Source organism: Thermobia domestica, chromosome 12 (genome assembly GCF_964235325.1).
Source record: "Thermobia domestica chromosome 12, izTheDome1.hap1.1, whole genome shotgun sequence".
In the NCBI taxonomy this organism is placed as follows: Eukaryota; Metazoa; Arthropoda; class Insecta; order Zygentoma; family Lepismatidae; genus Thermobia; species Thermobia domestica.
The window spans coordinates 10,922,707-10,934,902 of NC_137465.1; the positions used below are offsets into that span (position 1 = coordinate 10,922,707).

The 12,196-nt window shown below is 35.0% G+C and overlaps 1 protein-coding gene across 3 annotated transcripts in view; it reads left to right on the top strand.

Annotated features, from left to right (window-relative positions):
* Positions 1 to 557: 557 nt before the first annotated feature.
* Positions 558 to 12,196, top strand: part of LOC145666333 (uncharacterized) — a 147,862-nt gene continuing 136,223 nt past the window's right edge. Inside the window, exon 1 of one of the 3 annotated variants that reach the window (XM_081733440.1) lies at positions 558 to 834. The gene's annotated coding sequence lies outside the window, so the exon portion shown is untranslated. Of the gene's footprint in view, positions 835 to 858; positions 1,031 to 1,646; positions 2,343 to 12,196 lie in introns of those variants that run through there. The other 2 variants (XM_081733441.1, XM_081733442.1) reach the window with 2 other exon arrangements.

Below are 12,196 nucleotides of genomic sequence, written 5' to 3' on the forward strand. Positions count from 1 at the left end.
CAAGAGCCGAACCATAGGATTTTATGGAGGAATATGCCCCCTCTGCTCGCTTCAAATAGCAGTAGAAAATTTTTAAAAATTATTTTTGTTTTCAGTACGTTACTCTGATTAATATTTATAAGTTTTGTGCCTTTTTAACTATTTTTTAGGGTTTTGCCCCCCGTTCCCTCTTTGTATTTTCAAATTGAATTTTTTTTTTTTTTTTGCGGTTTGGTTGTTGCCCAATGGGCTATTAATCCTGCAGGTTTCGTTCCAATAGCTCAGTTCCTTCTAGGCTAGACCCAAGAGCCGAACCATAGGATTTTATGGAAGAATATGCCCCCTCTGCTCCCTTCAAATAGCAGTAGAAAATTTTTAAAAATTATTTTTGTCTTCAGTACGTTACTCTTATTGATATTTATGAGTTTTGTGCCTTTTGAACAATTTTATATTGCTTTCCCCCAGTCCCCCCTTTGTATTTGCAAATTGAAAATTTATTTTTTTCGAGGTTTGGTTGTTGCCCAATGGGCTATTAATCCTAAAAGTTTCGTTCCAATAGCTCAGCTCCTTCTAGGCTAGACCCAAGAGTCGAACCCTTACCTTTGTTTCTTACTAGGAGTTGTAAAATTATCATATACTTTCCTATTCTCGTACAGCAGCTAATCGTACATGGTACAAGGATCAAAATTATCGTATGATTCAAAAATTGTTGTACATGTTGGTAAACTGGTCTCGTTCAAGAATATGAAAAAATAAAATTTCTTTAAGTAGATAATCAAAAGAAGAAGAAGTTAATTGTACAACAAAATTGAAAACATTCGTACTAAATGACCCGTTTTGTGTTCCTGATTCAAAGTAAGTCTATATCTAATAACTAGGCGTGTCTAGTCCTTAAGCGTAATTTAATTCGTGTTTTATTATAAATTTTTTGTAGTTTATAGTTATTTTCCCTTGATTTTTATTCATATGCTTGAATAACTTCGGTATTGTCGACGTAGGCAGCCTTCGAGATATATGCTTGGTGTTAGCGCCGATATGCTTTGAAATATAAGTTAGTGATGCTATAATATAAATCTAGTTAGGTTGAATGTTAATAAGGTGCAGTTTTGCTATACTGATCCACAGATTGTAAAACGTGCGGAAAAATTTGGGGAAGTCTTTAATTTGACCATTTCAATTTCCATAACAGAACCCAACGAACCCCGGCGAGGCTTCTAACCCGTTCCTACTACTCTTTATATTATGGATCCGTATAGTAAAACTGCACGGTTAAATACTCATTATTGATGTATGCTTTCCAGTACGGAAAGCTTAATTTTTGTTCCCTTGGACTAATAGATTGTGTTATTATTAAATTTTTTAAATGTTTGTTTGTGCATTCATAAATTATTCCATAATCACTTTTTACACTGTTACTTTCCGCTTTCACTTTGGTATTTTTTTTTTTTTTTTTTTTACCATATATGTAACACATTACATTCTTATATTGTGGATACTAATTACGAAAGTGTTCGGTGGTGCGTAATTGAACCCAGCTTATCATTTTCTTTATCCATGGTATTCCATTTTATTGACCAATACATGAATTAATGTTAGGTAGCTTTACCGGCAGAAAATGCACTCCTAGTAACAACGAAATGTTTCTTATACTTACAGTATCTTTCCTGGGGGTATATACACTTCAAAAGAGTTTAACTATTATGGGTATTGATACAGTGAGCGAACACAGTCTATGAAGATAACATTGCAAAGAAAACTAACCAAACTCTCCTAGTTGGGCAAAAAGCAGCAAGAATTGGATACAGATCCAATAGTATTGGATACAGGAATAGTCCGCCAGATCAGAAAACACTTTTTCTACTATTTTCCTGTTTTAAAATGATTCCCTAAGGTATTCTGGACGGTTATTAACCTGCTGTGTTCCTTAATAATTGCGTACAGAGTGATAATATGTGCGTAAGCTCATATGCGCTGGAAATGATTGCGTGATATCCTATAATCTTCCATACTAGTGTAAGCAATTATTTCGTCACAAAATTCACTCGCAGTGTCTTAGAAGTTGTTTCTTAGAGTAGGAGTTACATTCATGGGTGCAGCTTCACTTTACAACAATTTCCTCTTACTGGTACAAATATGCGTTTGGACGTAGCTATGCTGTAAAATCGATCGTGCAAAAAGCACAAACCAACTTGTGGTAGATGTGTACTAAAACAATGATGCTATCTACCTGAATCAAGGCAAGACCGCACCAAGAGATGTGCCTGCAGGGATCAGGCGCGTCAGCGACGGACTGTATGTGCAAAAGCAAGTTTATTGGAAGAAAACACTTGATATCGCATAAAATTACATAGACTGGAACACATGTAAGCATATATATACTTTTCTTTCATCATGCAAAAATCCTCCACCGACGGAAATTAGCATGTAACACAGGCGTCCTTGATATAAACCTATTCATTTTGACCCTCAGGGTGGCGAGCACCAAACTAGTATAAATTACTCTTGTAGTAACTCTTACTTCTTTAGTCTGGGCTACTTTAGTAAAGTACTTCCGTAGTAATATACTCTTTTAGTAACTGTTGGAGAGCTCAATTTCTATTTACTTCTTTAGTTATAACTAAAGTAGTAACGCCTTTTTACTAAAGAAATAAGCCATTTCTGCACACTGCTTGCACGTGCATTTCGTTTTCTATCGGCAGCTGAAGCTTATCGGAAAATGCGCCCATGAAGAAAGGCAGAGATAATGGGGTTGTAGGGAAGAGCAGGAAGTTGTTGGAATAAGCAAACGAGCTTCATTCGTTAAAAATGCGTTTAATACGAGAGGAATATAATGCAAAAATGTTGTTAAAGACAAAGACAAATCATGGAAGAAGAGCATAACCTTAAATGAAAGTTCAAGAATGAAATGGAGCAAACTTCAGATTCCGGTTTTTCAGGCAATATGTTCGAGAAGTTTATGTTTTTATAAATAATATAAATATGTTTGATATGTATAAAACATATTTTATTTGCTTGATATTTTTTTAGTGGTTTATGTGTTTCTGTTTTCCACATGACACAATATTTGTGTATATTATTTCAGTATTAGTACATTTAATTTTTCTAATTACCACATTCTAATATTAATTTGTGTTAGAAAAAATTATAAAAGTAGACATCTTGTTTCTCTTAGAAATTATCGAAACACCTTTATTGTATAACTTTGTGTACTGAAGTAAGAAATAATATGAAAATATTAATTCCCTAATTGCAAAAAAGAAAAAGAAAAGAAAAAGTGGGAAACGTAACTATAAAATAAATAAAAGAAGTGCCTTATTTATTCATTTAAGAAGGAAAAGTCTTTACACTAACTTGTTATTTTACTAGAAAATTAGGTAAAATTTTAATTAAAAATAATTAAGTATAATGCACCTTCTGACAGATTGCCTTGCAGCATCTGCTTCTGTATGAAATGCATATTTGTTGATGCCATTTGCATCCATAGCATTAAGGTGAAACACGCCTTCTGTTCTATTCCAAAGTAGTGTAGAACTGCAGCAGACACAGTAACATTCCCACACGTGTTCTGTTTATATCGCATTGTTTTAGTAAGATTTTGGAAACGTTTCTTCCAACACCGAATGTACGTTCTATTACACATTTTTTAGCAATACGGGCTATAGTCTAGAGCCCTTCGGCTCCTATGTGGGGTAGAAATACAGGATTCATAAGATGTTTGGAGAGAGTATGTCCACTGTCTCCATAACAAGCAACCCATCATATTGTCCATTATTAAATTCTACAGCAACTCTACTATTATCCCAAATGCGTGCATTATGTGTGGAACCCAGCCAACGGCTTACCATGTTCAAAAATTTCATATTGGCGTCACAAATGATTTGTGTATTGATAGAAAAGAAATTTTTGCTATTTCTATATAGTTCTGCTTGTGCTCCAAAAGGACAAAGTATGTATATATATATATATATATATGTACATAATCTATGACTCCTATGGCATCCGGCAATCCACCAATTCGATAGAATTCCCTTTTGTTCATTGATATATTTTCTTGGTTCTGTGGCATGGATACATACAGTGGCTTTAAGGCAATAGAACTGTCTATCACTCTGTTAAAAGCTCTTCCAGCAGTTAATGAGATTCCCTGCTACAATTTGATAAGTATATACCAGTGCGAAATATTTGCAAGCCACAAAAGAAATTGCAACTAGGAGACAAAGCACGGTTCATGTCAGAATTATGCTACAGTTACGGCTCCAGCATACCAAAGAGAGACTCGAAAGATTCCGTACGAAACCCAAACCGCTCTTTGAAATCATTGTCGCTATACATCGCAAATGGATCTCTTCTCTCCATTAAAAGCCTCATTCTTGGGATGTGTACCTCTTCTGCCATTTCCTTATATTCTTCATAGACCAGGAAATCCATATAATTCGATATTTAACACACAGAATCCAAAGAACACATCTTACTCTCTAACTTTACTCCTACTACTGCTTAGGAGTAAATGTTGTCCTTATTTACTCCTAAAGTTACTAATGTAGTAGTGTGCTCTTCTATGGTGCTCTCCACCATTTGTTGAGTAAATAAATTTACTACAGTAGTAAATGAAAATTTTACTTGTGTAGTAATTTACTCCTTTAGTTCAGTACTCTCGACTGGAAGTCACAGATTTCCTTCTTTCTTAGTAAGTTACTACTTTAGTTTCACTTACTCTTGGTTGGTGCTCGCCACCCTTATAATGGTTTCGCACTTGTAACATTACATTTGCTTACATGAATCACTGGTTTTCTATTCTTTCGCTAGTGCAATGTATTATCCTACATAATCCTCTTTCGTATAGACTGACTTATTTTAACTGTAAAGTTATCATCTTTCTGGTCGACTATTCTTAATCAGTATCAAGAATTGTATCTAACCCTGCGTAAGGTTAGGTAGAAGCTATGGGTTTCCCGCAGAAGCGCCAGACTGCATTCATACAAAGCGAACGGGTTAGCAACGATGGATATTCGCTCAAGCGAAGATAAAGGAAGCACATTAAGTTCCTATAGTCAGGAATTTTAGGTTAAAATTAGGGGTGCGCGGTAAAAATTGCAGGGTCAATTTAGAACGGAAAAGATGGCAGGCGGAAAAAAATGACAACCAGAAGAGATGGCAGGATGGGAAAACAATATGTAAACATGTAACATATTCAGGTATGAAAGCATTTTCATAGGGAATTTAGCCGACTGTCTTTCTGAAGTACTCCTTTGGTTTGTAGCAGTGGAACCTCGATTATTTACTCAGTTGTATGTAATAAGGGTCCCGATAGGCGAAATAGCTATAGCGGTTGCTTATGCATTGCTTCAACAGTTGTATGTGACTTTGAAGTAGTTTACAACGCAGTTCGAAATAAGCTTGGACATGATGTTTCTATGCAAGAATGTTTCTTCCATCTAAGACAAAGTACCAGGGTCGGCGGGAGGGGGGGGTCGAGTCGTGCCACCGCTCAGAACGATAAAACTTGAAAAACAAAATAATAGTATCGAACTATAAATGCTTAGTAATGGGCCCGCATGGAAAAATAAAATTGTGTTCTCCTGAGAGTGTAATTGAATTTAAGTTACTTACATTTAGGAAAATACTCACTCAGGAAATTCACAGCATTCCCCGTCATTTTCAGTTATCAAACAACTAGCTACAGATACTTCATTCAATATACCTCTTGCAGCAGTGTAGACTAGATGTTCAACTTAGGTGGATAAGGTTATCAAAGTGTCTTTATATTGTTTTCTATTTAGAAATGTTCTAACGCTCCACTCTAAGATGCAAAAGGTACACTCCACTTGAGACAGGCCGTTATAGCCTACAGCATCTAGAGACATTTAGGTTCTAGAAGCAAGTTTGTAACCAATTTACAGAGCAATGGCAATAATCGTTCGTTTTCTACAAATTACATACAGTATTGGAGAATGCCTTGTAAAAATTTACAACACTTTCTTGGTTTCGTACCGGTAACAGACACCACTGGTCTAGGACTGACAGAAGTAATAACTAAACAGCTAAAGGAAATGAACATTCGTATCGAAGACATGGGGGCCAAGGATATGACAATGGTTCCAATATAAAGGCAAACAGTCAAGTATTCAGAACAGAATTTAAGAAATAATTTCCCGAGCCTCTATGTTCCGTGTAGTAGTCATTCACTGAACCTTATCATTAACGAAGCAACCGCCACATCTCAGTACGCCGTTTCTTTCTTTCTTTTTGTTTTTCCTTTCCCTTTTCTTTTTTTATAGTTACAAAAATTTTAGGAATAAAAAAAAACGCATCAAAAGATCACTGTCTTGGTCAACAACTGGTTTTCGGATCCGGGGCCACAATTTTTCAAAGCCCCTAAATCGAGTTTTCGTATTTTCTATATAATAAGCATGTCATACTGAGTTAAGCGATAGTTTGGGCTTGGCTACACTATATGTAGTTCTCCAGATATAAGGCGTACAAAAAGTTTCTTATTGAAAATTATTGGATCTTGGATCAGGGGACACAAAAATTTTGAACGGCTCCTAAATCGAGTTCTCGTATTTTCTACGGAATAAGGACATCATACTGAGTTAAGTGATAGTTTGGGTTGGACTACACTATCTGTAGTTCTCTAGATATAAAGCGTACTAGAAAATTTTTGAGTGAAATGTATTAGATTTTATGATCAAAACAAGTGATTTTTTTTCTATGTCAGTTCAACGTTGGACCGTACTAAAGGAACATATTAGGAGTCTCACTTTAAGACCATTAAGCACCACAAGATGGGAGAGCCGAATTGATGCTCTAACTCCACTTATCAAATATATATCAAATAAGAGAGGTTTATGATTCCTTACTTCAAATAAGTAACGACAATAGAACAGAGAGAATGGTCGCCCAAGATGCTCTATGTGTAGCAAACCAGCTGCATGACTACTTTCCTATGCTCGCTTGTTATTTGGTATGACTTTTTACTCCACATAAACATAGTAAGCAAGTTTCCAAAGCATTGATTCTCGTGTGTTGGATGTAGTCGGGTTTCTTGAAAATATATCTGAGTACTTTGAGAGGAGCGGAAATTATGCAAAGTTTCAATCTTACTTAGCTGATGCGATGGAGTTGGCATGAGCATTAGATATGGATGATCCACGGATAGGTAATATAGTGCAAGCTCGAAGTCAAAATAAGAGACAGTTTCAGTACGAGGCAGAGGTTGAAGATATTGAAGATCCACAAACAAGATACAAGATCGAATTTTATGACAAAGTTCTTTACTTGATTTTGTTAGCTTCAAGAGAAAGGTTTGAGCAACTTAAATATCACAACGAATATAAGTAATCTTAATGATATGCCACCTGACCTTTTCTCTGAAAGTCTATGAAACTTGCCAGCATTTTAACACACGAAGAATCAAAACATACTAATCCTATGTGTAGATTTGAAAGACGAAGTGAAAGTGTTATCCGCTATAACTAATTCTAAAAGTTCACCGAAAGAAAATTTAAAATTAAATAAGGAACATGACTATGCTCTCAGTGTCAGTGTTGCACTTAGAACTTTGCTAACCTTACCGGTAATAGTAGCAAGTGAAAAAGATGTTTTTCGAAACTTAAGCTTATCTATGTTCTTCCATGTCTGAAACATGCTTGAGTGGTCTAGCGATGAAACTAATAAAACACGAATTGGCTGAATCATTAAACTACGCGAATGTGATAAAAGGAATTAGCTCATATCAAAGCAAGAAAAGTTTCTTTCAATTAAGGTATCAGATTTATGTATCTCTATTGCGTTTTAATACATTATTAAGCTTAGGCTAATCACATAGTTTTGCTGTAATATCTGATTCACTATATTATCCTCATGCTCCATACTCTATTGGAAAAACCTTTTGATATAAAATAAGATTAAAAATTAAAATTCTTAGTCGTGACTAAAGCACTTTTTTAAAAATTTTATTTTCTGTATATGCTGCTATATGTCACAGATGTACAGAGAAATGGAGCATACTCAATATTGTGTCATGTATAGAGTCGATTAAACATTACGTAAGCATTCAAGAGATTTAGTTTAATTTTTGTTTACTTTTCAATTTCATACATGTTTTTAAATGGGCCATCTTGCGTTTTCATGACACTTGAACATCTGTCAAAATAAGCAGTTCGCAGTTTGCACATTAAAGGGATGGCATGTGAAATTACCGTCCAGGTCGGCAAAACTGCTAGCGCCGGCCCTGCAAAGTACTTATCGTAAAATTCAAGAATTACGTTTTTCAGGACTTTTATGATGAGGATGAAGAGTTTTCTATGTTCTGCAACTATATTGATTCACTGGCCTTTCTTCCATGTGAAAATGCTTTGCAAGGCATGGAATACTTAAAACAGATAGCTCCTCCAGAAAGGGAATAAAATTATTTTGATTCAATATATGTATCCGGTAGGTGAGAAAACCATGGGATTAAGACGTATCCGCCACATTCTCCCCCCCCCTCCCCAAATGGCATGTGCATCAGGTTACTCTTGAAGAGAACCCACGCACAAATAATTTATGTGAAGGTTGGAACAATAGGTTTTCCCCACTTACTGGCAGATTTTAAACATGACAGTGTACAAGGTGGTTATTGTTGTTGCATGTACGAGTAATTTATGATATAGTACAATGAAGCTAACTGTGGATTGGCATTATACGAAATTAGACAATACAAAATTATATAATAGTGTATTTTTTATTGTTGCATATAAGTTTTGTTCTCTATATAGTATTGCGAAATTGGCTACGTGATTTGCATTATAAAAAATAACATATTGTGGTTACTGTTTGACGTATATATAATTGTCGATCCAGGAATAAAAGAAAATGAAATAAAAGATGTAGCAGGATATTCGTTTGACAAGTTGTTGAGTTGAGTTGAGTTGATTTTGAGTTTAACGTCACATTTGAAAAGTTGTGTAGTAAAGTCAATTTGTTGTTCAAATTTTCGAGTACTAATAATTTGTCTACAAGGCTAGAAATTCTTCAACCAATGCATGCAAGAGATGAACTTGAGTAATACATTATATTTGAAAACGTTTTCTTACGTGTGTATGTTACTTGTTTACTTATTGTTTTCTCCCCTGCCATTTTTTCCGTCTGCCATTTTTACAGTGATTCAAATTAGGGCTTTATACGAAAAAATTATACGAACAAAGAACTTTGCACAGTTGTAGTACTGACCTTTTTATCAATGTACTAAAAGTCCTCTAAGATTGACCTTGAGCTTCGGCTGTCTTATTGGAAAACGGCCGCCGATTTTCAGTTTTTGGCCGATAACTCTACAATGAGCAGAGATAACTTAAACCATGAAGAGTGATGATATGCAGATATGCAAAAAAAAAAAAAAAAACACATTTTGGTATATAACACATCTCTCTATTCATTCAGGAGGTAAGACGTTTTAAGTTATGGTACTTTGTTATTTTGTGCAGGTTTATGGTTTCTCTGGCAGAAATCGATCACTATAGATTGCATACTTACTCAACTTGTGCATTAAAATCACGAGCACAAAAATACAGATTTTGGTATATAATATATATATATATATATATATATATATATATATAACTGGCTTGTAAATCACACAGTAAAAATACTTGTAAATCAAGTGGCGATCCGTAAAGTTTAAAATAAATGTAATTATTTTGTAGTAGACATAAACGTCTATTGAGCATAGTTTATTTTTCTTAACAAATCTCTAACTTTGACTTAATATTTCTGCAGCGTTTATATTGTTTTGAAAGGTGCCACTACCTTTTTATATCTAAGGATGCTAAAATAAATTAAAATACAAGAACTTATATTGAAAATTATTATTAAATATATGTTCTAAAGTTTGTTCTTATGTCTATGTAATGTAAATATTAAGTGCATATAATTCATCCTCATTTTGTTGCGGAGTAGAACATCTGGGTAGTTATCACGTGAAACACTCTGGCAATAAGCGCCTATGGGTGAACATGGCAGCCAGCGTTAAAACAAACACAATTCTTCTTGCAATTATCTTTACACCCACAAGATATTACGTGCAATAACTCACAAACCGGCATCAATTTGTTCTTAGATTCTGTCCATCTTCAATATGTAGACTGTAATGAATTCCCCTTCCATTCGTGCACTTGATGATATACACGTAAAAAAATGTTGCTCTGTGGCTGCACTTGTTGGGATTAGTACAGCAAATTCAAATATGGAACTCAGTATTTGCTTACCGATGAGAAAGTTGTACTCATAATAATGATCCTCTTCAAGGCTCTAGCCTTTATTGGCACCATAGAGTTGAAGCAGAAATTTTTCACCAGTCTCGGCTATTGTTTCTTAGGTAGACAATCGATCATTAGACATTAAAATTAATAGTCCCAAATCTTTATCTTTCTGAAGAAGACGTATGAAGTTTACCCTTTCAATATATAAATGAAGATGAAATCTTTGTATTTTACGTCCCACGCGTATGCCGGCTACGCTAAAGAAGACTGTGATGACGAGAAATGAATGAAATGGTGGAATGAAGGTGGTGAAGGAAACGGAAGAACCCCGAGAAAACCCACGGATATGGTGTTTGTCCACCACAAAGCTCACTTGGCGCGAGTGGGGATTCCATGCACCACACAAGAAAGCTCTACCACTGAGCCACCGTGGCCTCCCCTTCAATATATAGCCGAGATTGTATCACAACCTGTTTATGCTTGAATAAACAACACTACATCGCGTATTTCTTCTCCAAATAGTAACTGTTGCTGATAAATATTAGATATGGTTTCCTGTATCTTAATTCCAGAGGCAGGCCTCAAAACCACAAATCTCACTTTTCCTTTGTTATTGCTGTTAACAGAATTAAAAGATCAGTATTCTGAACGATAACGCCAACAGGCACTTGGCATATTTTTATTTTCTAAGGCTACATTAACTGTTGAAATATCAGCATTAACTTCTTGGCAAACCTTCAAAATTTACTTCAAACAACGAGATACCAAGGCATTGTTTAAAGTAACTTTATTATCGCGATTACCTAAAAATTCAGCTTGAGTGCAGGTTGTCACTGAGTTTTCTTGAAAGCGAATTGTTGCCGACGTTGTACATACTGTTCTCTGTTTTCCGATTTTTTTAGTCGTTGGCTGTTCAGAATATCGTCACCAGTAACGATGCAATTTTCGCTCTAATGAGATACTATGTATGACATCTAGCAGTCAAGAATATCATCGTATGTCGCTAGTTTTGGACATACAATAGAATGCAGAATGTGGTCTCCATCTAAAGCATGAATAGCATTCGTTGATAGTTTGAAGTTGCTTTCTTCACATTTAGAAGCTGAAACTACAGATTACTTTATGCCCTTTCACATTGACATGTTATCAAATAATGAAGGTGGTTTTGGGAAAAAGTCATATTGGAAGTATTCTTGACCAGTTCCTGACCAGTTCCAGTCGTAATTGACCAGTTCCTTGTACGACGTAGATGGCTATTAATAACTACATTACTCTCTTAGATTTTTATTCCTGCATTTATTGAAGCCAAAGCGGTAACTTTGTTCTTCCGTTTCAGTTTAAGAGTACTGAAATCATTTCAGAGTACAATATGAGTAAGTATGCAATCTATAGTGATTGAATTCTGTCAGAGAAACCGTACTATCTGCCCAAAATAACAAAGTTACCATAACTTAAAACTTAATATTTCGTGAACGAATAAAGATAGAGAGATGTATTAAATACCAAATTTTTGTTTTTCCATTCTCTACATATCATTCTTTATAGTATACGCTATCTATGCTCATTGTGGTTATCAGCAAAAAACTGAAAATCGTCGGCCATTTTCCAATATGGCGGCTGAAGCTCAAGGTCAATCTTAGGGGACTTTTAGTATGTTGATAAGGAGGTTAAGTACTACAACTGTGCAAAGTTCCTTCCTTGTATGAATTATTTTTTTTCCTCAAAATTCCTGCACTACTATGCCTTACGAGCCTCACAGCTTTACAATACTTCCATCTTCACCACGCACGACTTTGCTCACTGCATTCATATACATATTCTGTTTCTCATGACTTCTTTATTGATTATTTCCTAATTAAAAGATTCCACTTTGTGTTACGCTTTTTTAACATTACTACGTATGTCAGGGGGACGACTCCAGTACATTTTGAAAAATTCCTCTTCCGAAATAATAGTTCATACCTCTTCGATACATTTTA